At 41.5% G+C, this 26,474-nt stretch overlaps 1 protein-coding gene across 8 annotated transcripts in view; it reads left to right on the top strand.

Annotated features, from left to right (window-relative positions):
- SPATS2L (spermatogenesis associated serine rich 2 like) overlaps nt 1-26,474 on the top strand; it is a 159,311-nt gene that overhangs the window by 23,491 nt on the left and 109,346 nt on the right. The window contains exon 3 of one of the 8 annotated variants that reach the window (XM_057744331.1): nt 4,793-4,832. The exons of 6 other annotated variants lie outside the window; for them this stretch is intronic. The gene's annotated coding sequence lies outside the window, so the exon portion shown is untranslated. Of the gene's footprint in view, nt 1-4,792; nt 4,866-26,474 lie in introns of those variants that run through there. One more of the 8 variants, XM_057744328.1, reaches the window with a different exon arrangement.

The raw sequence follows: 26,474 nt of genomic DNA, 5'->3' as shown, positions 1-26,474 counted from the left end.
GGTTGATTCCTTCTGTCTCTCTGTCACACACACACACACACACACACACACACACACACACAGAGAGAGAGAGAGAGAGAGAGAGAGAGAGAGAGTGCACGCGCTTAGTTTTTCTTTCCATTAGTCAACTGAAGAGTTACTATGTAAATTCTGGCAGCCTTCTCCCCATCAGACAAGCAAGGGCACAATCAATTCCTGTTTTCTTGGAACTTACCAAATAATCAGAAACTCTGATTGTTCTGCTGGAAGGCAACAAACAGCTTGATGGAAAGATGTACCAATTGAAAACAATTCTGATCATATTTTTGTTGGGAGAATGAGATGCCTCCAGCTGTCTGTCACTAATTATATTAGAGGCAGAAAGCAGGAATGTTTGGGCCTGCGAACGAGGACTCTTGTCTCATGTTGGAACATTAACTAGTTTTACTGGCTCTGCAGCCCGGAACAGTGACATTGGACGTCTGTTCTGTAACTCATCTTGTGGGTTGGTCATAGGCTCAAACACATGTCACATGAGCACACTTAAGGAATTTTCTGATTATAGTTCAAAGGCTTTACTTTTATCTTTTTATGCTCATTTTGCAGACATCACTGATTGAAATGATTTCTCCCTCAGCATAATCCTATTGCCGGTAGTTACAAAAGAACAGGGAGATGGCAAATGAAACCCACAGTAACTGAAGAGGTGTCCGAATTCAATTAGGAAGCGACCTCTCCCATGTGGACGCATAAGCCATATGAATCCATTTTAATTGTGAGCTGTGGTACTTATCTGGTCATGTTTATTTTGGATGCAAGTGCCAAAGCTGGATTTAGACCAGAACTCCAGATCTTCAAGCTCTAATGACTAATTTGGGTATCCACTGAATCCCTTAATTCATTTCTTAATTAGTTCTCCTAGAATTAGAGTTGCTTGGTTACAATCATTTCACAAAATTTTCCAATAAAAACAAACGTACACAGATTTTTTTTTCCCTGTGGTTCACACCTTTGCCCTGGTCTTAAAGAACTATTCTTGTTGCTATCAAAATTATAACAACAATGAAAACAACAAAACGAACATGTTGCCAGGCAGTAGAGTACAGTATGAACTGAGGCACGGGGAACTGATTTGATTCCCAACTCAACTACTTATAGCCATGGGACCTGGGGTCAAGTTATTTTCTCTCTCTGTGCTTCAGTTTCCTTTTGTAAAATGGGAAGAATAATAGTACCTATCTCATAGGGTTGTTTTAAGGATTAGAAAGGCATTGCACATATGAACTAATATGCAGACAGTGCCTGGCATTATAATGGATGCTAGTTATTATGTTTATTGTCAATAAGACAGTGGGAGACTGACGAGCAGATTTGCTGGTGCCACAATATTGTCATCTAAGTATGTTCCATTTATGTAGTCCATTTAGAGATCACTCACGATTGTAATGAAACACTGGAGACTCGGAGGTGGGAATTAATCTCTATTGTTTGTATTTGTACTCCTCAGTTTAGCTCAGGATTAACGTTTTTGGCTTTCCACACTTGATCAATATGAGTGCTAACCTGAAACCTTTTGGTGCAAAATTGCTTTAAAATTTGAATGAACATTTTGTTCTCTCAATAGACACAATACTGGCCCTCATTAAAAGGAAAAATGCAAGTACAATATATAAATATATATCTATGGCAGAGAAAGGAGATTTGGGGGAATTGGCTTCAGTAAATTCACTGGAAATTTTCAAACTACATTTTAACAGAATTAAATGCATTTAATGTCCTGGTTCAAATTTAATCAGTGTGCAAGAGTGAAAGTCTAGGGGAAGATAAATGTAGTAATTTAATGAGCTTTCCTCATGGCTACAGAAGAGTTTACGTTAAAATTGATTGCCAAGTGATTCACTAGAATTACCTTTCTTAGCTTTTGTTTTAGGAGACTAAGTTTAGATCCAACAATTCCGCTCTCATGCATGCACAGGTGTGCACTTGTGTGTGTATTCTAGAGAAATGTGCACTCGTGTATATCCAGAGATGTGTGCATTGTTTTTAGCAGCATTATGTGTATTCTTCTCAAGTTAGAAACACAGAATATCTATCAGCAGTAGAATGGATGAATAAATTATGGTGTAATCATAAGGAATGATGATTTCTGTAACTATATAGTGGAATATTATACAGCAACGAAAAAATTAATTAGAGCTACACAGTAAGGACAGATACATCTTAAGACATAATGTTAAAAGAAAGACGATACAAGAGTATACATAGCAGTCTTATTTCATTTATGTAAAGGGTGAAGACAGACGAAAGTTAACTCTGTTGCTAAAGGGTACAGACATAAGTGGCCAGGAATTACTACTGAAAGAATCAGGATAGTGGTTCCTTCTAAGGGAGGGCATGCTGGGGAAGAGAGGGGTGCTGCAAGGCTCCTGCGAGTGCTGACAGTGTTCTGGGTTTTGACTGGGGCTGGTAGTTGCATGGGTAATACACAGTATATACATCAAACATCAGTGTTTTATGTGCTTTTCTGATTGTGGGTTAGAGTTCAGAATTTTAAAAGTTTTTAAAAAGGCAAAATAAACCCTTTCCAACCAGATTGGTTTATTCTTGTCCTACGTAGTTTTAGGCCAAGAGATTCCTGTGATTAGAAGTGGCTCTAGAAGTAAACTACCGCCTCACTGCCTGGCAAAGTGGCCTCCAAAGTAGGCTATGCACCCCAGGGAGCTCTTGAGAAGATTCATTTGGTTGAGAAAGAAGTTGATTAGAATTTGCATTTACATTCATTTTATTATCATGAAACATTATGATAACAGATGGTGACTATATTGACACTGGCATCCTCCCTGGGTCCACGTGTCAGATGGCTGAGTATCACCTGGAGGGAGGGAGGTGAGACCTCCTCTTCACAGTGGCTTCCACTCTGGCTCATCTGCTTTGGTTATTAGTGAAATATATGATGCTTGGTCAACTGCGTTTACAAATTCTATGTTTTAGTTTTAACAAACCCTCACAAACTTAAAAAGATTCTGTAAAGAATTCCCATAAATTGAAGATAATTTTATTGCAAGCAAAAAGAGAACGGCGAAGTTTAACATGAACTCTGTTGGCCCTGTTACGGGGTAATGACAGTGATCATCTAATCAGATCTGGAAAGAAGCTGGCCACCAAATTTCTAATTTATCTGGAAGAGGTACAGATTTATATTCACTGTGGTTAATTAATCATGAACCTCGTCCTGTGTGTATTTGACTTGAGACATCAGGGTTAGCAAGATAGTACATCAATTCTGTCATTCTTTTCTATTTTTTTATGTTTTATAAGGTAAATAACATGTTAGTACAATAATACATTATAAACAAACAGCCAGACCTTTTTTCCTTCAAACATGTAAGATGAAAATACCTTGGACATCACTGCCTTCTGGTTCAAAGGCTACTTCCTGCTAATGGTTAAAATGTGTAAAAGAAGGTAAACTTGCTATCCGTATCAAAAAGAGGCACTTCTTGGTTTTAATTTTTTTATTGGCAAATATCAACACCAAGGCAATAGTTTATATATTTTATTTTATTTTATTAAGACTTTCCCCAACCCTTGGTTTGGAGTTGGGTAGGAGAAAATGAAAAGCTGTATATATTCAGAATAAGTCTGTTTTTCTGTTTTGCTTATATTCCCTGTAAGATTCCTTTATGATTACATATATACATACACAACAAGGTGTAGTGGGAAGGGTGCTTGACCAGCAATCTGGAGGCCTTGTTGTAAGTCTGGTTCTGCCGCTTCTCAGCAGCCAGGCCACAGCACAGAGGCAGTACCCTCTCTGAGCTGTCCTTGCGTTTGCTCTATCCTGAGGGTGATAATAGCAACCCTTCCCTGACCTCGACAGGGATTGCATGTGAGAACATCTGTAAAATGGAGTTTCTTACAAACGGAAGGAATTATGGTCCTGTCCCTTCTCCTTCACCTTTAACAAAACATAACTTGTTATTAAAGTGCTGACGTCCTTAACCTACAAGGTTCTTTTGCTTGGAAGCTACAGAAACTGACCACCTAGCTTAAACCAAAACAGAATTATTTTTGAATTGTTTTCATGGCAGGATCCTGGGGCATCCCTAGCATTGAAGGGACACTGGAACCTTCAAACTGCACGAAGGGCCACCACCAGAGAAGGCCTTGCAGGCTCGGCATAGGGTTTTATGGCCTCTTCTCTAAGGCATTGCTGTCAGTGTGATGGAGCGCTGATGACTTCTGCCCTCTGGAGCTCGTGGTTCCAAGTTTGAGGCTCCAAGAAGAGGGAATCTAATTTATCCAACTTGGGTTGATGAACCAGCTTTTGACCAGTCAGCCTGGGTTGAGGGGATGAGGTCACGTAAGATGGACAAGATTCCGGGGAGCTCTATCCCTGCGCGTCTGGGCCCTCTCAGGGGATCAGGCATCCCTGTGAGCTTCTGCCTACCTAACACTACTGGTATTAGTGTTTCCATGGTTGCCATTGACTATACTCCCTTTAAGGGATTTGAATAAAAAGAATCAAAGGAATAGAAGTATGGAAGTATATATGAGCGTTTTCTTCAATAAATGTCAATGCACCTAATGGAGTCTGGGCTTCTCATATTTTTCTTGAGGTGACCATTGGACTTGAAGTCACTTTCATTAGATGCTGAAAATTCTCTCTCGGCCTCAAGGGGTCCTTCTGCCCAGGCTGCTTCTCTAAGGTTTGACTCCACTTCTGCCTTTAGCTACTGCTTTACCTCTTGTTAGAAAGAAGGCTTTAAATGAATTTTAGCATTCCTAATGCTGCTGCTCTCTTCACTGACAGCCTGACTTGCCCTGAAATTCTCTGCCAATGTGGAAAGAAGGTAAGAGAGGTGCACAGAGTCTGCGTACCACAGGCAAGTCATCATACCATTAAAGGACCTTAATTTTTTTTCTCTTGTGAACCTATTAAAGTATATTTGAATATATCACAGCTGTTCCTAGGCAGATGTGTACAGCTGTTGCTCACACCACATGGGTATTTCATGCATAGCATTTGTCCTACCCAGGGCTCAAGCAGTTACTTATAATATTTCAATAATGGAAATGATGGAAATGTTTATATCCCTGAAAAACCAATGCATATCTTCCAAAACGAGTTAAACATTGCTATCAAGTATTGCCCCGGCAAGTCCTAATAGAGTATTGTCCCCTTTGGAACATTCACTGTATAGCTATAAACAGTGAAGAAATTCTTTGTTTTTCAAGCACATATACATAATGTAATAACCAAATTTTATGTTGTTAACACAGTGAAATTTCTTTATGTAAAAAGAAAAGTTGTTTCTTAGAGAAAGAGTACCATTGAAGAAAGAGATATGGTAATAACAATCATCCTTTTACCTGGTCTCCATTTTCCCAAGTGCTGAATTATAGTGTCATCTATGGTTTATACCTTTTAAACCACCTCTCAATAGATTACCAACCCAGTGCCTCACACGAGTTAGGTTATAAGGATGATTTATTATTTGTCAGATTTTAAGCGCTGACCCATGAAATGTTAAACTTGTCTTGGCAGCTGCTGTTGTCTGAAGGTTTGCAGGTGTCCTGATTAATGCTTTGAAAGACCAGCATTAGCAATAAATCACAGCATACATAATTTTCAATAAAGTAATGGGGAGGATTTTGCATTCTAGGTACCCTAAGCTTTGGTATTTGGAAGTTACTTACATGGGAAATTAAAGTAAAGGGGTAAAACGTTCTCAGGCTTTAACTCTTGAATTTTGGGCCAGCCACAGTCAATAGCTAAAGCATGTTGGTAGCTTTGTTCTCCTAACCCTGAGATCTCTTGGCTCTGGGAACTGACAAAGTGCCAAGTATAGGCCTAATTGCATTCCTAGTTACTGAGAAAAAAAAATCTCAAAGGAATTTTCCTTTTCTTTCAAAGGAGTACGTTGAACATTAACATTTTCTGGAATAGCAAAATTGTTTATAAGACTTTTGCAAAGCTTTCTGAAAAGAGAGCCTGAAGAGGGCCCTGCCACCCAATTAAGAGGCATGCCTTGCTCACCTAGAGTAACAAAGAGTTAGAGAGAGGAAATCAACAAGTAGGAGAGATGTAGCTTTGTCCTCCAGGCTTGCTCTCTGGTTCATGACCTGATGTTCTCTTTTCTTCTGTCCCTATGGTCTGCTCAAAGATTTAGCAAAATGGTGCATGATATATTCAGCTAGCCCCATGATAGACCACCACCAGCTGAGTGTAAGTTCTGTACACTAGTATTTCCAGTGCTGTGATCCCTGCTTGATACATAAGAAATGTTCAATTAGTAATTGTTGAATGAAGGAGTATATTCAGGCAGATCTTTCTGTTATCTGTATATTGGTGATTTACATGTTGGGCCAGATATACTCTGGAACAGACTAATTCTGATCAAGGAATAAGTATCCAAATTTAGTAGATTGGGACCTTCCAATATGATGGAGAACAAGGTTTTGGAGAAACCAAAACTTGGAACAACCTGAATACTCAGCAGTATAAAAGGAACTGATACAACCTTCCAGGAGGCTTAATTTACCCCCGAAGTTAGCATATCCAGTGAAAAGGTTTAGCTTATCACAGCTTTTCTTAATGTAAATAGGTTTGCAGAGTTCTTACCATACTGACGGTATCAGTTTCAACTTCACAGGATTTTGCTTTTAACACATCAGTTGGCGAGCACCCAGTGCCAAGGCCAAGGGTTAGCTGTCTGCTTCACTTCCCTCCTCCAAGCTGCAACTTCACTCACAAAGCCAGGCAGCTGTCTTCCAAATGTATGCTGTCAGTAACATAGGAAACCAGATGCCCAAAAGAGGGTCAATCAGCACAAGTTTATCATCAGAGCTGAGGAAAGAACCTCAAAGTGAATGCTCTGCTGACTGTGGGTCAGGAGTCATCTTTGTATCTCAAGGACAGAATGTTTAGTAAAGATTTGGGTACAAAGTACACATCACCCTCCAGGCATGCTCAACTGTGTCAACCGGAAAACTGTTCCTTAGGGTTTACAATTTCCCCTTTTTCCTAAATTAAAAAATGCTAATGTGAACTCTTGACTCTCAACAACGCATGTTATTATTGTATATAAGGCAAAGAGTAAATAAGACACATACCTAATGACATAACAATTCATCTTAACTCAGCAAGCTGGAAGTAATTTTAGCTTGTTTTCTTTTTTCTATGCTTTTTTATGGAAATAGGCCACAGCCATTTTTATTCCACCATTCTTCATTACCTTATAGCATGCTTCCTGTTTACGCTATTAAGAGCTGTTTTTAAAGACCCTTGAGGGATATCCTTTAACACATTCTTTTAAAAAATAATTATTCATCTATAGAACCCCTTTAGAATGTCTGAGGGTTTGGAAATATAGAAACTTCTTAATGAGATATGCTTAATGGGCTGTGCAGAGTGTTGCAATATTTACACCTAGTTCAGTTAACGTAAATTATATTTAATTAGTCGTTCTGGGAAAGTAGTAGATATTTTAGAACAGATTCAGTTCCTAAAACCCACTGTTTGCCTATTATGTATAGTACTTTAGATAAAATTCTATGAGTAGTATTTATAAATTTAAAAAAGTGTTTGCAGTGGCATAAAGCCAATTCTTAGGGACTCATAGTAAAATGAAGAACATGTCTTGTTGGGGCATGGAAAACATCCACGTGGGACAGACTTTTATAAAAATTCTCTATAAACTTTAGAGTGTTATAAAATGTAATCATGTTATTACACTCATGACATGCAGAACTTCTGGGCTGAATGACAGTCCATAACTTTGTGTTTTAATGCTGAATGTGTTCCTGTTTCAAGTGAGATTTCCTTTTTCACGTGTAACCCTTGTGTCAGAGACTCCCTAAGTTCCTTAACTGGGTTCCTAAACTGGGTTCCTGCACTTGACTTTTGAACTCTCCGGACCACACTTGATGCTTTAGGAGGCGGGGTGATTTCTGGGGACCTCGACCTGCGCCACAGCTGCCATCTGTAGGTGACGGCTGAGAGCCTCACTGTGGCCGTCTCCCAGGCCTTCCCGGGCACTGGGATAGGACGGAGAGATCACTCATTCCTGGCCTTATGTGGCCCCCCTCACAGTCTTCTGATATAACCTCCTTTTCCAGAACGTCTCTGCATGACCCTCTGCTGCTTTGGTATCTTCTGCAGGCTGGTCCTTTTGGTAGTTATTCCAGCCACCTGCGTTTTTTTTTTTTTTCTGCCATCACTGTGTCTTGGTCGGTCTTTCTGTTCCTCTCTGTCCTCCCAATGCCACCTTCTCTGCACTTCAGCCTCCTTTTTTGCTCCCATGGCTGCAAGAAACTAGAAACAAGAAAATGTGTCCTGGTAATATTCCTCTGCCCATTTCCCACTGCCCTCTTCCCTGGGTGAAGTTGCTCTTTTCCCCAGGACGTCAGAGCTACCAGCTGCATCTTTGTTCTCCTCTCCTGCCTGAGCGCTCCTGCGGAGTGGGTGCGGGGAGGGGGAGGGCGGGTGGGGGGCCGGGCAGGCACAGCCCTTTCTCCCTGGTGCTAGAAGTACTTCATTGTCTGCACCCAGGAGCAGGCCATGGGAAACAGGCTCCCGGACAGTCACCATGGGCTACACAAATATTACTCCCATTTAGCTTGACCTTTCACGGTGCTCTAAAATGACTGAAAATCCTTAAATGGTGTACAGTATTTTTCTGGAAACAAAAATAAATGGGGTTCTTTTAAGAAGCCACCCTTGAACTTTTGCCCTTTCCTTCCTTTTGGAGTCATTGTATCCGGTTCAAGTTTTCCTTTTAGTGTGTCTTTTCCCTTGGTGAGACGTTGCTAATTTCTCTGCTGATAAAATTATGAATCACAGAAGCAGTATAAAGAGAAGGATGCCTCACCTGGCCTTAAAACACTTAGCTATGGGAATGGAGTCTTGGGGACATTTCTTCAATGCTGACTGTGTGCTTGGCAGCCGCCGACCGACTAATTCTAGAACTGCCTTAATGTACTCACTCAGCGAATCCTTACAACGGTCCTGTGAGGTGGGTCGTATTGCTATCTGTCCATGTTTTTGGATGTAGACGCTTAGGCCCAGGGAAAACAAGTTCCCGTAGTTACCAGTGGGCAGGGCCTGACTTGAACCTGGGGGGTCTGCCTCCGTGCCTGCGTCCTCTACCCCTGAGCTAGCTGCCTAGGTGCCTCGCGTGCATCCTGGGACCCCTGGGAGCCTGAGTCTTCATCTCTGAAGTGGGACTCGTATCCCGCTCTGAAGTGTCCCTCTCTGAAGGACACCTACCTTACTAAATTGCGGGGAGGATCAGGTGGAATGACTGTTTGAAAGGGCGAAGTAGATTGTGAGACGCGAAACCATCAGGGTTCATTTTGGGCTGTCGATAAGATATTTTCTGTTAGGTGGGTCTTAGTGTTGGATCTGGTCCTTGCTCCTTGGATATTACTGGTGGTTCAGGTGAAACACTGTGTGTTCGTCTTGAGGTTCTTTTGAAATTTCAGAAAACCTCAGGTTTCACAATGAAAATGATCCTTGTATTCAAGTGGTAGCATTTGGGAGTATTTAGAGCACAAGCAAAACTCCGCATAACACTTTTGATATGCCAAAGTTAAGTTCAGTGACATTCATTCTCTATAACACCTTTAACGTTAACGTAGCACTTAACACTTCTCCTTTTTTTCCCTAAATCATGCAGAATTAATTTTCTTCCAAGTCTTCTGTTTATCCCATACTGAGTACTTGTCATGAAGGGTCCTTCCGTATATAACATGGGGTCTGGGACCGTGTCTTTTCGACACGCAGCCCTGAAACAGGAGATACCAGGCAAGGTTTAAGCTGATGAAAGAGGGGTGGAAATCAAGTCTAAAGATGAGGATTTAGAAAGACCATGGGCTAAAACCCCCATGTTTCAAAACGTGGAACAGGAGGACAGAGCCCAATCCCTGAGAGGTCTGATGGGTGGTGCTGGAAGAGTGGGAGGACCTGCGAAGAAACAGAAAGAGGAGATTCAGAAGGACCAGCGGAGCAGGAGATGGGTGTTTCCTGCAGCTGGTCCAGGGCAGATGGAAGCTTCCCTCCTGCCTGTGATGCCTGGCCTGCTTTCCCTGCTCTCAGGCCCCGTATACATTTTCAGGTCTCACGGTGTTCTCACAGGTCCGAATGTCAGAGATCTGCGTATTTACTGTCCATTGGAGAAGTGAGTACCCAAAGGCTTGACTTTTTGTAATTTGCTGAAGCTCTCATGCATCCTAGAAATGTAGTTCTTCTTGGTTTTTTATGAGACTGGCATTGCACACCTAGGGCATGCTGTCTGGAGGGTCTTCCGGGTAGGAGTCACGATCATAATGAGTTATTTTGTCCTCTTTTCTGGATAAGAACAATATCCTTGTCATTCAGTTTTCAGATTTAGCAAGCAGTCATGATAGAAGAATATCCTTATGTCAGGAAAAAAGTTGGCAGCCTCAGTGATGTGAAAATGTCCAATTTAGAAGACATGTCTGAAAAGAAAAGCTGTTTGAAGTCCTTTTTGGAATCAGGTGGAATAAAAATGAATATTTAAAGTAAAACGTGTGGTCTGACAACACATTCTACTTCCTCTCTTGAGTCTTGCAGGTACTTGTTGATTTTGCCTAAACTTCAGGTGTCGTTTTTATCATTTCATTAGAATGTCAAACTGAAAACTGGTTTTGGCCTCTAATTGGGAGCATAAGGTGGATGATAGATTTTCTAGTTGGTGCATGTAATCAGCACACTACAAGGGACTAAACACCTAGAATCTCTTTAAGAATATTGCTAAGTATGTAAAAAGAGTACTTAACACAGAAGGGAGTAAAGGCGTCACATTCCAAAGAAAGAGTCAAAATGGAATGTATAAGTCAGCCGTGGATGGAGGTGTATAAATAGAGAGCTTCTAGTAAAAAATTATCTAGTTGTAGGTAACACTCATCAGACTTACAGATAAAAGCACATCTATTACACGTGACCAACCCAAGCCTATATGTTACGAAGAGTGAAATACTGTTCAGCTACTATAGGTGATACAGATAAATACTGATAATAAAAAGATGTTCATCGTATATTGTTGTGATAAAATCCCATTATTAAAAATACAAATATGCACAGAATGATAACATTTTTGCTAATATATGGATATATTCTTAGAAAATGGCCTGGAAATATATTTAAGAGTTTTTCAAGTGATTTTCTGAGTAATAAGACCCATGAGCATTTCATGAGTAAGACCCATTTCAAATGTCCTTCTTTTTTTCTGTCTTTAATTTCCTACTCTAAACAGATACTGCTTTCTAATAAGATAGAACCAAAAAAGTTTATTTTAATTGAAAAAAGGAAATATATGAGTCAAGCCAAATGAAAATGATGGATTCTAGGGACCTCATGTGATGCTTTTCAGTGGAATGTATTTGTAAATATACTTCAGTTGAATGGACCATGATTTGAGAACAGTAACTGCTCTTTCCTACACCTGATTTAGCAGAGACTATTAGCTTTCTTCCTCATGTCTGCAAAACGAAGGAGCTCAACTTATTAGACCATCTCTGGGGTTTCTTCCTACTCCCAAATGCTAGGTTTGTACTTTCCTGGTTTATTCAGAGAAACTGCTGAGTGGGGGGCTTCCTGCATTTCTCATATTTACAAACTGCCACATAATGAAAGTGTATTAATAAGAAAGATTCATCTTATTATCTGTAGTACATTCAAACCAACCCACTCTGAAAGATTGTCCTTGATTCTGTGTTCTGATGCTTTGCAGAGAGACCTTCAAATGGGCTGGTTTTTCCATCACTTGTTGATTACCTAGGTTTGAACGTTTGGGGAGAACTTATGGTGAGGGTGACATAGCAGGGAACTGCTCAGTGTTTCAGGGGAACTTCAGCAGTAGGTGGGAAGCAGTTGAAGGAGACAGTGACAGAGAATTCACTTCCATTAGAAAATAAAAGTCCTGCCAGCTGTTAACCATGACGGCCCCTCAGCCTCTTCCCCTGGTGCTAAGGAGGCCTCTGTCTGTCTATACACCCTGGGCCTGGTTTAGCTCAGTGAAGCGAGATGTCATATTTTTTCTCATTAATCACTCTTGGCAGATGTCGTGGTATTACAATCAGTTCCTCCTACCTGTAAAAATACAGTTTCAGGATGAGTTCACAGTCAACACAGAGGTAAATTACAGTACACATCTGGCAGGCTGACCTCCTAATTCTGTAACTACTGAATGGAAGTTGGTGGAAAGAATACTGTGCCACGAGTTAGGAAAGAAACCTGTATTTTGATCCTGGCTCTGTCATGAACTCGTAGAACCTTAGAGATTTTTTAGGTCCCAATTTTTCTCCTCTGTAACGTGAGAGGGTTGAATTCAGTGGTTTTTAAGCTTCCTTCCAGCTCTGAAATTCCATGAAAATGATCTGCAAAGGCCATTTATTGTTGCCTTCATGACTCTAGACCAAAGGCAGGGTGTCTGTTACCTATCCAGCCCTGTGACTCCCCAGTCTCTTATCTCTCTTAGAGCAGTAAACCCTGTTTTCTTGTTTATCTTCCTTTTCTTGTGCCACACTAAATAATTTCAGAGAGAATCTCATTTTGGCATGCTCTATATCCTCTCATGTATGCTGTGTCTTTGTGACTAGTGCAAAAGATTCTTAATAACAGCTGCTTCTCTAGTTTTTAAAGCTGTCCCCTGAGAACTAAATGTCAATTCAAAGATTCCTGTGTTTGTTATCGTTTCTAACCTAACCTATAAAAGTCTAAGGCGTAATTGGAAACAGAAAAATCCCTGCCTTGAGATGGCGAACTCATAAATATGTAGTATGATTTACCCCTATAATTTAAGAAGAAATTAGGATATTTAACATTTTTAGCAACATTTTTTTTTCAGTAACTACACTGAATATGCAAAATTGGGTTGCTGCACATGCTTGCTGATCCTGCATTTTTAATTGTAGATACCATATTTTAAAATTGAGTAATGATTTGAAATGAATCTACTATAAAGGGAGAATCAGGTTACCCTAACGAAGGATTTTATAAATCAAACACTTGTGTGTTTTTACTTTATCTGTAATTTGTAGACTCCTTTATGTATATAGGATATCTGTTTTCTGTAGTAAGCACCAAAAACCCTACCGAAACAGGCCACAGAGGAGACTACTAATTGCCTATCCAATACCCGCTCTTTCCTTCTTCCTTAGTAGCACACCCTGGTTTTATTCAAGAGATGCCCAGCCAAAAGACTACATTTCCCAGCCTCCCTTGCAGTTAGGGGTAGCCCATGGAGAAGTCATTAGATGGGACTTTCAGGAAATCTCTTTGGTGGGAGTTGACTGGGCTGTGTATTTCTTGACATGGCCTCCTCTGTGTTCTTCTATGTAGTCTCCTTTCTGAGATCCATGTGTTCACAAGACGGCTGAGGCAGCTTTGGTTCCATCATCATCTACCATTCAAGCCTAGCAGAGAGAAAGTCCAATTTCCTAATAGCTTAAGCAAAGCCCTGGATTGGCTTCTCCTTGGCCTGATTACCCGTTTGGGGCTGTGTTGAACCCATAACTGAGACATATGGAAAGATGTGCTGATGGACTCATCCTGGGTCACAAACCCCACCCCCACCCTTTCCGGAGGTAGCAAAATGGAGCTTTCTTGACCAGGAGAAGTGGGAGTGAGTAGATACTGGATGAGGACCAAGCCACAAATACCTACCCCACCAAATTTACCAGTTTCTTTGCTGAGTTATAGTCTCCAGTAATGAGGTAGATGATCACTTGGTTTACAAAGTTACACTGAATAATGATTTGGTCTTTGGATTCACTTATGGTAAATGAAATTGAAGTCTCAAGGCCATACCATAAATCCAGATTAAATATCAAAATATATATCTTTAGTTTTCCAGATTAATGTCTTTCAATAAGCCATATAAGTTCCCTTTTTCATTACTACTCTATTTATGGCCTTCTAAAAGGGTAGAATCAAAGTTTACCAAAAAAAATTTTTTTTAGACTCCAAATAACTGTATTTTCAAACATAGCTTGTTGATGCAGCAGAGGACATTGTCTCCAAACATAACGTTATATAACAAGTTAGAGCTAAATGAAATTTAAAATGACTTGTGATAAACCCTGAAAAGTGGTACTTTAAAATAGTAATGTCAGCAAGCTGCCTATTATGTAACCATAATACCAGTGCTCTGAGTTTAGGTGGAGGAGTTACTGGGCAATGACAAAAAATATCATGGTCTGCTGTTTTGTATGAGTGAACATGTAGATGTGTTTTGGAAGTGATTTACTGCAGTCGTGTGATGGGACACGGTATGCCACAAGACAGATGACTATGGCCACAGTTCTGAAAATGTTCAGATGGCTTTCAGTTAGCTTTGGGCAAGGCTGCTTCTTGCAGAAGCCAGTTTTGATTTTCCAGAATGCCTCCTAGCTTTTCAGCAGAAGGGCTGATCATGGCAATCCTTTGAAGCTGCAGGAAACATCGCTGGAGGGTGACTGCCGAAAACTCTCTTGCAGTGGCTGGGGGACTAGCTATCTGGGCCGAAGATAGTAGGAACGAGAGTGTGGACCCTGCAGTTTAGAGACCTAGGTTTGACACTGGTCCCTCCACGTGTACCAGTAGATGACTTAAGCTCTTGGAACCTCGATTTCCTCATCTGTGAAATGGGGCTACATGAGACTCTAGTGAGAAAAGGCATGTAAAGCTTCCAGCCCAGTACCTCAGACCTGTCCTAATAAATGTTATCTATTCTTCTGTTTTCAGAGTTGCCCCTTGAAAAGATAGAGGAGTGTTGAATTTTTCACTCTTTTCTTTCCTCGTGAGTTTCATTAAGGAAAAAAAAATGTGACAGTAAAGCAGTTGGTTTTGGGTTAGCTTCACCCGACAGTGCTTTTTTTTTACTTTGTTATATAGAAAAATGGAGAGTGGATACGGGCATATTTTGTTAAGTGCCTTAGAGTCCTGTCCTGTACTTTTGTTGCACGTTTGTTGCAAACAGCCTTTCTGGAAGGATGGTGTCATTGTGTCACTTCCAGGAGCAGCAACCACCTGCTGTGGGAGCAGCAAGGACCGGGAAAAGTCAGTGAAACCTCAGGCTGCATGGCCCCACGTCAGACGCCCCTGAGACTCGACCTGTGTGTCATTTTGGATCTGCTGGGAAGAGTGAGCATCTCAGAATAACAGGACCCTGGGACTGTAACCCTTCGTTTTACAGTGAGGGAACTGCAGCCCGGAAAGGGAAAGGAACTCAAAGGCTTCATGAAGAGTCAGTGACGCAGGCAGGACCTTAAACCCGTGGTTCCTTATGCTTAGGTCAAGGAAATGATGACCGTAGTCCCTGGACTCTCCTGGCTAATCCTCAAAACCTCTCCTTCTGGTCTTTTGTTAATATCCAGTCTCACCCAACCACTGAAGGACAGGAATCCATTCCTTTCAGCACGTTCAGTTTGTTAGATGCCACCTTACTCCCTCCCCAGATACCAGCATCTATAGATCTTCCTGTTGTGGCCACCTAATCTCCCACTACTGGAACCCGCAACTCCTGCGTCGGCATCTACGAGTAGCCCCCATCCTCAGCTTGGAATGGGAGCAGGGCTGGAGGCCTCACCGTTACTGTCCAGACGTCCTCCTCAGCCCCTTGTTTTCGGCCCGGCGCCTCACACTGTCCTCCGTCATGTCTGGTCTGCAGCCTCTTGGGTTCAGCCCCACAGGGCTGGCGAGGGACGGTTGCTGGGCTTCTCGGAGTGGAGTGGATCTGTCCCCCTCCGCCTTCCCAGTTCTTTGGGGCCCAGTCGCTGCCTTCTCCTTTGTATTCTTGTCACTTGCCTCTGCTGAGTCAGGTACCACTCCTCTGTTTGCTTTCCATCTTTCAGAACTGTTGTGTCACATCCCAGCCATTTTTGTCTCATCTCCCATTTGTTGTCCTTTGGGGCTTGTACCTTGTTTATTTTTTTCTCTCTTAATACAAGGTTCTAATGTGGACCCAAAGCCCGCTGGATAGTGACAGACCAGGACTGAGTGCAGTTCATTTTTGTTGTCGTTGTTGAGTGTTAAGGACCTTGGCCTTCAGCAATACAGAGAATGAGTTAAGGAAATCTCAATTCTCAGGTGTGAGGAGTTACGCTCCGCAAAGAGTGCACCATATGTTCCTTCACTGCCGAGAACCTTCGGAAAAACAAATCTTATCAGGTTTTGTGTTATCACCAGAAATTAACCTCCCAGCATGGTTCCCAATCACGTTTATGAAAGTGTTTGGAAAATGAAATGCACCACTATGAAATCAATGGCTGGAAATCAATGAGAACCGTTGAAGGAGAGGCGTGTTTGTATATTTCTTCTGTAGCTGAACGCTTGCTGAGAGGTAGCGCTGAACCTCTCTGGGTGTTTGTGTTTTTAGATGCACCAGCCAGCAATGGGAAGCTTTCCTCCGACTGTGTACATACTGACAATGCAGAGGAAGAAGTGTTTGTTAAGTGAATAAACTTAATGTATGGTAGACGATTTTGTGACTACAGCAACGTGTTTGCAGTAAAAACAGTGAAGGCAAGACGCGTCTCAAAATCCTGAGAAAATAAAATTAAATGAATGGCACATATTTTATTTTGCCAGGGACTAAAGTTTTCCATTAAAAAATAAGTAGATTAGCCTGTCAGTAACTTTTATCCAACACCTGATATATTTTAGTTAGTACTCCATTATTCCTGGTGTTCTGACATGCGTAATTGTTACCAAAGGGATTCACTAATATTGTATTCAGAATTGATGGTTGATTTACATAGCCTTAAACTCAAGAAGGAGGCATGAAAAGTTTTGTATTCACTCTTCCCCCAACTATCCCTGTATTGAGGGATTATAAATTAAGTTTTATTTTGATACAACTACAGTTCAGCCTTGTGAAAACATAGCTAACAAGAAGTGTAGACCTTAGTGTAAGGTGGTCCTGTGGACTTCATTCAGTGAGCACTGGATTCTAGAAACATCTGAGGAACTTGGTTAGAAATCCTTGTCCCTTGACAGAGTTCTTTAAGAGGGGGATCTAGTTCAGTATTGTTCAATTAATGGTTGCTTTCTTTTGCCTTTTAACGGAGCCTGAGAATGTTAACACGTCTTCTCCGGTCTGTTTGGCCAGCTTTCTGGTTTGGGTCGTTGCCTATTTCAGGGTACACCTCGGTTTCATGTTTATGTGCTTGAGGGAAGAACCAGAGACGCATGCACTCCTGTGTCCCCACCTCTTGCCTAGAGGACACGACAACGCCTCATGGTTTACGACCCAAAGAGGTGCATGCTGCCTTTGTTTTCTTGTGTGAACAAAACTCATGATTTAAAGATGATAGAAAAGGGCATAAACGTAAAGACATAAAATGACTTTAGCAAGCTCTGTGTAAAGTATAAAGCATTTCTGTTTTGATGCCACTGTATAACCAGCAGAAGTTTAAAAAAAAATAAAGGCAAGCAAGCAGGGTTTCCCTCTCTCTCTCTTAAACATCATCCCAGATACCTGGTTTAACTAGTTTTTTCCCCACTATATTGATCTGTTGCTCTGGCCTTGTGCAGACATAGCTACAGAATGCTCTTGTGAACCTGCTGCCTTTTCTAAACCTTTAGCTTTAGAATAGCTGGATTTAATGGCAGGGGGCCTCAGCCTCTGTTCCTGAAGGCTCTTTTCCTCCCACTCCCTTGGAGAGGGAAGCATGATTAATTTCTCCTTTTCCCTTTTGATTTTAGGGAAAATCGGGTGCCCAGAAACTCATTGCCCGCACACCTGAATTCAGGGGGCAGCTTCTGAGACAATTGCTCTCTTGTTCCCAAGTCTCACGGGCCTCGGGAGCAGTGAGGGCAAAAGGGTAATGAATTCATCTAGGTGGTGATAAGAGCTACATTCCAAGAGGATTAACAGCACAAAACCCCCTATTCTAGGAGGAAAAAAAAAACATGGAAAAGGGGGAGGGGGGCATGGGGAGGGAACACCCACATTGAGACACAAACAGAGCTGCACAGGGAGCTTTTCAGTGAGTGCTCAAAGCCACATTCCGATTTTAGCTGTCAAAAAACTGAGCTACACCGACTGGAGCATCTACATGTGGTACATGACAGGGACAGTCTTTAAGAGCCTGGGAGCATTCTTGTTCAGAGGAAGGGGACTCTTTGGCCATAGTCTTCACTTTGCCCTAAAAATTACATCTGACCCCTATCAACTACCTCGTTAATCAAGACGCAGAAACATTTTCAAAATACCTTGACTTCAGACTTTTCAACCTAAAGGAGTGAGGAGCGGGGGAGAAAAAGTCCGTGTTTTTTGCTAACCACATCTGAGAACCGTCTCCTAATGGAAATTTGGCTCCACGTAAACTTTCCTAAAACAGCACCATCACTGCACTGAAATTTAGGATCTAGATTGTGCAACTCAAGTGGAGGTCCCTCATATGTGTTTGGATGGATATATTTGGTGAAACGTAAAGGCAGCATCATTTCTGTCTGCTAATCAAGGGCCAGAACCAGCCCACACACATCTGCCTAGCTTTTCCTCACTGCCTGTTAGGAAAATAAACCTCTCATTTTTCAAAAGAAGTCACTGGCCCTAAAGAGGAAAACCAGAGCTCATGGCTGTGGTCCCTGGATCTTCTCACCCTCTTCCAAGAAGCTTTCACCATCCCCCACCCCCAACAGCTGCCAGCTTTCAGACTTTCAATCTCAACACCCTTTGTCTTACTGCATCCCTTCTTTCACAAAGAAATCTGACTTAGTTTAGCTTATCCCTAAAAAAACAATCCCGAAGGTGTTTGTCACTCAGACACATTGTTCTTGAGAAATAAACATGGAATCAGCTCTTATGGAAGCAGTGACTTTTACACGTAGTGCACTAGAGTCTAAAACAGAAATATACCACACTATTGTAGGAAACGGCAGCTTTTACATTTTCTTGGCCACGCTCTGGTCTTGTCTCCATTTGAGAACATTCCACAAATATCAAAATGGGCCTTCAGTAAAGACGCCTGATCCACATTTTGCTTGTCTGAGTCCGTTGGAAATGTACCCTCTTGATGTCATTCAGGCTTAATGAAGTTAAACATTTGCCAAGTGAGTTTGTTTTTGAGAGGAGACGCTTCAGGAAGGCATGTTGGAGCAGACCGAAGCTTAGCTAACCGTGAACAAGTGTTTGCCTACGTCTATAATTTTAACACTGTGAGTCATTAGCTCAGACCCCCTCTTTTATCCCAAAGAGGAAAAGATACACTGGCCAACACTGTGCATTTTAGTGAAGGCTCTTTGTTCTTAGTAGAAATGGATACTGATGCTCTTCACTTTCGTGAACGAGATGACTTCAGCTTTACCTCGAGACCCTGGCGATGGAGCTGTAGGGCTGGCGCAGTTAACCAGCCCCAGTAGAGTCACGTGTGGCCATCTTCCTCTTGTTTACCTGCTTCACTGTCTCTGAGATCCTCACCAATGTGGGAGGCTACTAATTGCCAAGGATTCTTGTTAATGTCCTTTGTTCCCATCTTGGGGGTTAGTGTGTAGAAAATACAGATAGCTTTTAACTGTCTGTGGATGTATTTTAAAGCACTTTCTGGGATACATGAGAAGATGCTTTTCCGTTTAAGAGAAAATAGCCATGAGTTTGTTAGTTATTTGCTGTGACTGAACAAACCAGATTTTAGCAACAAAGGCAGTACCTTTGACGTCTTGCCAGGGTTGTGTTTCGTAGCTAAACATGACATTTAGGAAATGTCAACCGTGAATGGCTTTTTAAAAAACTGTAGTAAAATATGGTTGGCTATACGTACAATCTCTGACTTACAAGAACTTGACAAGCAAGTTTCCAGGAGACATAAAAGGCTGCCCCTCCTCCACCTCTCCCCTCTCAGGATCCCTTTCATTTCTCCTCTTTGCCCTTCTGCCTCCCCTCCCTCCAGTCTCCTCAATGCCAGAGCCATTTCAGCACTGCCATGGAAACTGCCTGTGGAAAAACTTGGCTCTTCTGGAAAAACTGTGGCTTCTAAAGTGGAAGAAGCAGCTGAACACAATGGGCACCGTTGGGCCTGACCCCAGAGACAGCTCCTGGGCAGGACCAGGTGGACACCCCAATATTTTCTTTAATGTGGTAGGAGTCTTTTAAGCTCCATTTACTTTTATTCATTTGGACTTAAGCACCTTTTTTTTTTCTTTCTTCCTTTTTTTTTTTAAGATACGGATGTCTATGAGAGAAACGAAGAAAACAGCCTTCGTTCATTTGTGTGTTTGTGTGAACTGGGTCAAGCTGCAGTGGCCACACACACAAACACACAGCTCTTGCATATGCTTAGTGCTTTATGTCCACTGTTTACAAAAGGTCTCCCCACACGCATCTGTTCTTCACAGCTGCTTTGCAAATGGTGAGACTGGGACTCAGAGAGCTTGAAATATTTGAGGTGCTGCAAGCAGGACTTTAGAAACTGCGATTTTAAATTTGGAATCGAGTTCTCCTTGCCTTCCATATCCCGTTGAGTGTGTGAGTATTTTTATACATGTCTGGGTTTTTGTATGTACACATGTGCTAACATCTGCCTGTTTACATAGTGAAGCAAACATATTTATAGATGATCAGCATACAATTCAGAGAGTCTCAAACCATCTCTGACCTCGATATTCTGCTGTTTTATAAGATCCTTGTACCTGGAAGGTGAAAATTAGATGACGGGGTCTTGTTTCATAAGTGTCAGAGATTGCGGGTGCCTATAAAACACACTTAAAAGCCAAGTGTTAAGATTTTACAACTTGACTGAGAAATATCTATGTAATGGTTGATTAAATAATTAATAAAATGCATGAATTATATTTCTGTTTACAGGCCTAATTGCAACACTGATATATTTACATCTGTGGTTTTGAATTACCTGTAGTAAGTCAGTCCACTCTTAGTAAATGGTATTATTTGTAGCTACAGAGTGTATTTGAATTCCATAGCTGAGAGCCAGGTTCATTAGATATTTTCATGTGATAACCTTTCTGATCAGGGCCTAAATAACACAGTTCTGAAAGTGATGATGATAGACATGCATAAAAGTGCACTGTCCAGGCCAGTTTATGGTAATAACGATGGTGGCTCTGAACAGATTGTCACACTAGCAGTGAGCATACAATGGGAGCGTCATGAGAGATGAACTAGTGCCACTTTCTGAGATAGAAAATTCTCACGTTTTACGTAAAGCCAGAAGTAAAAATGGTTCCAGGAAAAAACATGTGTTAAGAATTATAAGTGTTTAGCTTAGAAGGAGAGAAAAAAATTGGTTTATCACAAACATTGCTATTTTTCCTCCCAAAGTATAGAAACAGTTTCCATTCTCTGCTCCATGATGTCATGCTCTGAATAAGAAATGGTGAAGGAAATGGATTTCTACAAATGGATGATAAATTAGAATCTAAATTAAATCTAAATTATCAATTAGATTTAATAGGAAGTGAAAATCTGAAAACAAACTTGGCAAATGTCGAATAAAACCTTAAGGGTCATGGAATTATTATTTGCTAGAATCTTGTTCCGGATTAGAATTGTGTAAAGTTCTACCCGAATATTTTCTTGAAAACTATATCATCCTCTAACACTCTTCACAGATGTTGAAATTTTTCCCATTCACTTTGATTGTATGGCCAGGTTTTGTTTGTTTGTTTGTTTGTTTGTTTGTTTTTGGACATATGTTGACCCTTCTAATCTGCCTCACTGGGATGGGTTGCTCCTATTCTGAGGGCGATTCTGTTGGCAGTATCTATAGAATTATGCTTTGGGCTCTGCTGCGGTCTAGTGCTGCTGCTTAAGTGGGACCACTGAAAAATGAAGCCAAGCCTAGGGTGTGTTGAAAAGACTTTCCCTATCTGAACATGGCAGGAGTTTGCAGGCTCTGACTCACTCACCCTCTCACTTGCTTTGGAGACAGGTAGGCAGTTACAGAGACCAGTAATTTCTGCCTTTTGATAAACCTGGAAAGGGGAAAACGCAACTATGTAACTGATGTGATTTTTTTTTTTTATTAAATGCCTCTTTTCTTAGTTTAAACAGGATTTGAAAAGCCAACCCAGACCAAATTACTTTTTCCATACTTTAATATGCCATGGATAAATTTTAAAGCACAGGTTGTATTTTATATAATAAGAATAGGGAAATTTTATTCCTGTTGCGCCTGAGATGACAAGTACGGTGACTCGGTTTAGATCCATTTACATTCAAGTAGACCATCATCACATTAACCGTGAACAAGCACTGGGTTTTAAAGTCTTTGTAGTTAATTTTAAAGCATCAGTACATGTACAGGAGCAGTACCTATCTCAAAGTGCACTGCAGACATCATCTTTGAGAAATGACAAGGATAATCGGTTTGGCTTCATAGCTGAAGGCACCCGATCACAGAGCCTGGGAGAGACTTGCTTAACCACTGAGACAAGGAAACTGCCCTCGTGTCAAGCAGCTAATGTTCTGTCACTTGCCAAACATTCCTGCTACAGATTCACGTTCTGAAATTTTCATGAACCAACTAGACGCACAAACTGTGTGGTCTGGATTAAATAATATCTGCCTAAAAGGAAAGACGTGAAGTTAGCCAGAAGGCCAGATGGCAGCTGTGTTTTCTGCAGAACTCTCTATGGAAAGTGAGCTTTATGTAATTTTTGGTCATTTCTTACCATCTTAGGAGACCATTTTCAAAATGAGTCATTGAGGGATAAAGCCCACAGATTTCAAAAAAGTGAACTGCACGACGTAGGCACGTCGTATAACCTGCCCAGAGAATTATAGCTGTTTGATGAAAATGCTTGGATTTCTTCCTCTGCCAGCATTGTTATGACCTACGCCTTTATCCTATCTTTTTTAGTATTCAGCAGGCTAAACCACGCCAGAGCTAAACCCCACGGCTTACAATACTGTGGAGTTCACATAAAGGAAAAGTGTGTCTGAAAAGCTCATGGACTTGTTACTAGTCTTGTCCTTGACTAGATTGTTCACCCAAGTGCAGAAAACTAGCAGTTGTCGACTGCATACACACAAACATGATATTTCCTTTCTTTTTGAGGCAGAATGCCTTATCTAAATCGGATCTTCCAGCAAACTTGGTACCTTGGATTCATGAAGATTTAGTTCATGTTCCGTGTTTAAGAATTTTACTTTGAGGTTGTAGGGTGAGCATTTAAATAGGAGCAAAGAAGCATCAGATTTTAAATAGGAGCAAAGAAATATCAACTCACAGTGGGGTTACTTACCATAGCAATTCAGGATAGAGGAAAATGTCAAGAAATCAGTTAAGGTTGTTCATTTTCCAAATGGTGGGATCATCTCTAGGCATATTTGGTTTCTTCTCTTTCTTCCTTCATATCTCATTGGTTACCAAGGCTGGATCCTAGTCCTTCTAATGGACTTTTAGTTTCATACCGTCTTCTCCACTATTGTCTTCATCCCTCTAGTCAGACTTCCACGGTCTCTCATTCTAGACTCTTCAGAGCTGCTCAAACCAAATCCAAATTTTGTTCCATCCAATATGCATCCTAATTCAAGTGTAATCTTCGTAAAACATTGATATCATGATGATGTTCACAGTCATTCAATGGTTCCCTATTTTGTTCTACGGCACGTTAGATCCAGATTATCTCTGCCTAGGTTTCATGGCTCAAGGTAACCTGCTACCTTCTCTCTTCTCTCTCTCATTCAATAACTGACTTTATTTCCTGCTACTCTACAATGCGTTGGCGCTCAAGCCTCTATCCCATTTCTGTGATGTCTGTTCTTGGAATAAGGTATTCCAAGATAAGTCTCATTTGGGATACCCCTCCCTTCCTCCTTCTAGCTTGATAAACACCCACTCACCATCTCCTTCCAATTCAATTCAACACATACTGACTGAGCACCTGCCATCAAATTGAAAGTCACCTTACAGTGCATGGTAAGGAATACAAGGCTGTGTGAAACAGGGTCATACTATACTGCCCGAGTCTGTCTGGATGGCTCCAGACCTCCATGCCCTTCTCTTCTGAACTGCTAAGTACTTAACGTCTAGACCAGAAGGCTACCAGAGTGGAGTGCTTTCAAAATAACCCCAGGGTGCAGGAGGAGTCTCTTGAAACTTATATTTACATTTTTTTGGTATCTCTAAACATTTCTATTTTAGAGTATTTTTATACAGTATATTTAGTACAAAGATACATGTGTAACATTTACAAATAAATAATATACATATATTGGGGGTCCATTTCGCTAATAGAGTGAATGATCAAAAAAACATATAAAGCCTCAAATTCAGGACAGTTTCACTGGGGTTTTAGGAGGTCAGCAACCTGGCCCACCCAGGTCCATTCATCCTCTCATTCAAAAATTGTTTACTCATTCCCTGCAGTGTTCCAGGCTGTCTGAGAGAGAGATCAGGCAGAAGCAAAATGTCAGCTTTATTTCTGAAAAAAAGCTCACTGGAAGATGTGGCTTTAGATCAGGGCCAGGATGGTTTGCTAATATTTCACCCCTGGGCCTAGCAGACAAGTCACAGGTAGAGTGGGTGGACAGCTACAGCCCCTTTTCTACCTGCCTGCTCCCCAGCCAGGGGCTGCACCCAAAGCTTCCTTTGAGACCAAGAGCAGGTGAGAAGGCCAGAGGCTCCTAACAGAGGGGATGGGGGAGGGTTGGCATGGGGCGGGCTCTGTTTATTCTTTCAGATATGCCCATGAGATAGGCCACTCCTTCTTGAGGGAAGGAAAGGAGGTAGAAGGTGGAGAGAGGTCTCTCCTCATAAATATGCCACTGTAGCTTCAGCTTTTATCATCTCCCTAAGTAAGATTTTCTGTTCTTTCAAATGTATCTCCCTCAAAAAGAGCACCCGTCTCTTTTACCAAAAGGAAAGCGAAACACGTAAAACCTGTTGCCCGGATTTTGAATTGTGTACTTGAAGGCCTAAGATATGCCATTATGTGGCCCTGCTCCAGAGTTCATTACACACACGCACGCGTGTGTGGGTTTGGTTGAGAAGAATGGTGTGGCTGTCGATTTCATCTGGATACATTGTACAGCTCCTTTCCCAGCTCCACCTGCCCATTCGCCCCCACACACCCCACCCCCGAAGCTGTTCCTGCTCTTAACTTTTGCAGTCTCTGGCACATTGTGGAAGGGAAGACATAAGTCAAGGCATGTAGTCATGAGAAGCAAAGCAAAGAGAAACAAAAGCTTGTTGCTTCTCATTGCTCAGAAGCAGAAAACAATTTTGTGTCGAGAGAGAGAGAGAGAGAGAGAGAGAGAGAGAGAGAGAGAGAGAGAGATGCACTGGAAGCATATGTGGTCCCTGGCTGAGGGACCTTGTTGGGGTCATCAAGTCCATCGCACTTCTGCCTGCCTGCTCTCATAGGGCAGAACTCTAACATGACATTCTTGACGATTAAAATCTGTCCAGTTTTTAAACATCTGCAGAGAAAGATTTCACAACTGCCCTCCATAACTAATTAAGATGATTAACTATAGGCTCAGAGAACACCCTTCTCAAAACTTTCAAGGCTTTCTTGTTTCAGTTTAAAATGGTTTCCTTTCCATAGTGAAAGGGGCAGTTTATCACCATCCTTTGTCTGATTCGGTGATATTCAGCTGACCACTAGATTTATGACTGAATAAGCCAATCCTATCATACACCTACTTTTTTTTTATTAATTAATCAATTATTTTTTGGCTGCATCGGGTCTTCGTTGCTGCGCACAGGCTTTCTCTAGTTGTGGTGAGTGGGGGGCTACTCTTCGATGCGGTATGCGGGTTTCTCATTGTGGTGGCTTGTCTTGTTGTGGAGCACAGGCTCTAGGCACACAGGCTTCAGTAGTTGCAGCGTGTGGGCTCAGTAGTTGTGGCTTGTAGGCTCTAGCGCGCAGGCTCAGTAGCTGTGGCGCAGGGGCTTAGTTGCCCCACAACATGTGGGATCTTCCCAGCCCAGGTATCAAACCCTTGTCCCCTGCATTGGCAGGCGGATTCTTAACCACTGCACCACCAGGGAAGCCCCATACACCGACTTTTGTTTACCTTGATTCATCTACGTGGTACCTCTGTGTATCCTTTCCAGTTTTCTGTACCCCGCTTTAGTTGTGGAAACTAAATACAAGGATGTTATAATGGTTTCTGTGTGCTTCCATGTGTTTCTCCCAAGTATGCAGCTTTAAAAACACAATGCTAATTAAGAACCAGCTCTTTACCCGTCCGTTCAGATTTCTTTGGGGTATTAGGACATTTATACCTAAGTCTTTAGGACGTAGAAACCTTTTATTCCAAGAATTTAAATGCTGGAAATTTCAGGAAGGTCAGTTCAGGAAATTTTTTAAATAAATATTAGTTAGGGCTCTGCCATGGCTGCTGTAGTAAATACCAAATGACAGTGACTTAAAAACGTGAAAGTCGATTTCTCCTTTATGAACAGTCTACGTGTACAGGCTGATGTGGAGGCTCCACAGAGATGGGGACCGGTCATATTATATTGCTGTGCCGTCATCCTGTCTTTATGGCTTCCATTTCAAGGTCTTGTACACTTCA

This window comes from Hippopotamus amphibius, chromosome 8, assembly GCF_030028045.1.
Source record: "Hippopotamus amphibius kiboko isolate mHipAmp2 chromosome 8, mHipAmp2.hap2, whole genome shotgun sequence".
Taxonomy (NCBI): Eukaryota; Metazoa; Chordata; class Mammalia; order Artiodactyla; family Hippopotamidae; genus Hippopotamus; species Hippopotamus amphibius.
This window is presented reverse-complemented; position numbering and strand designations above follow the sequence as displayed.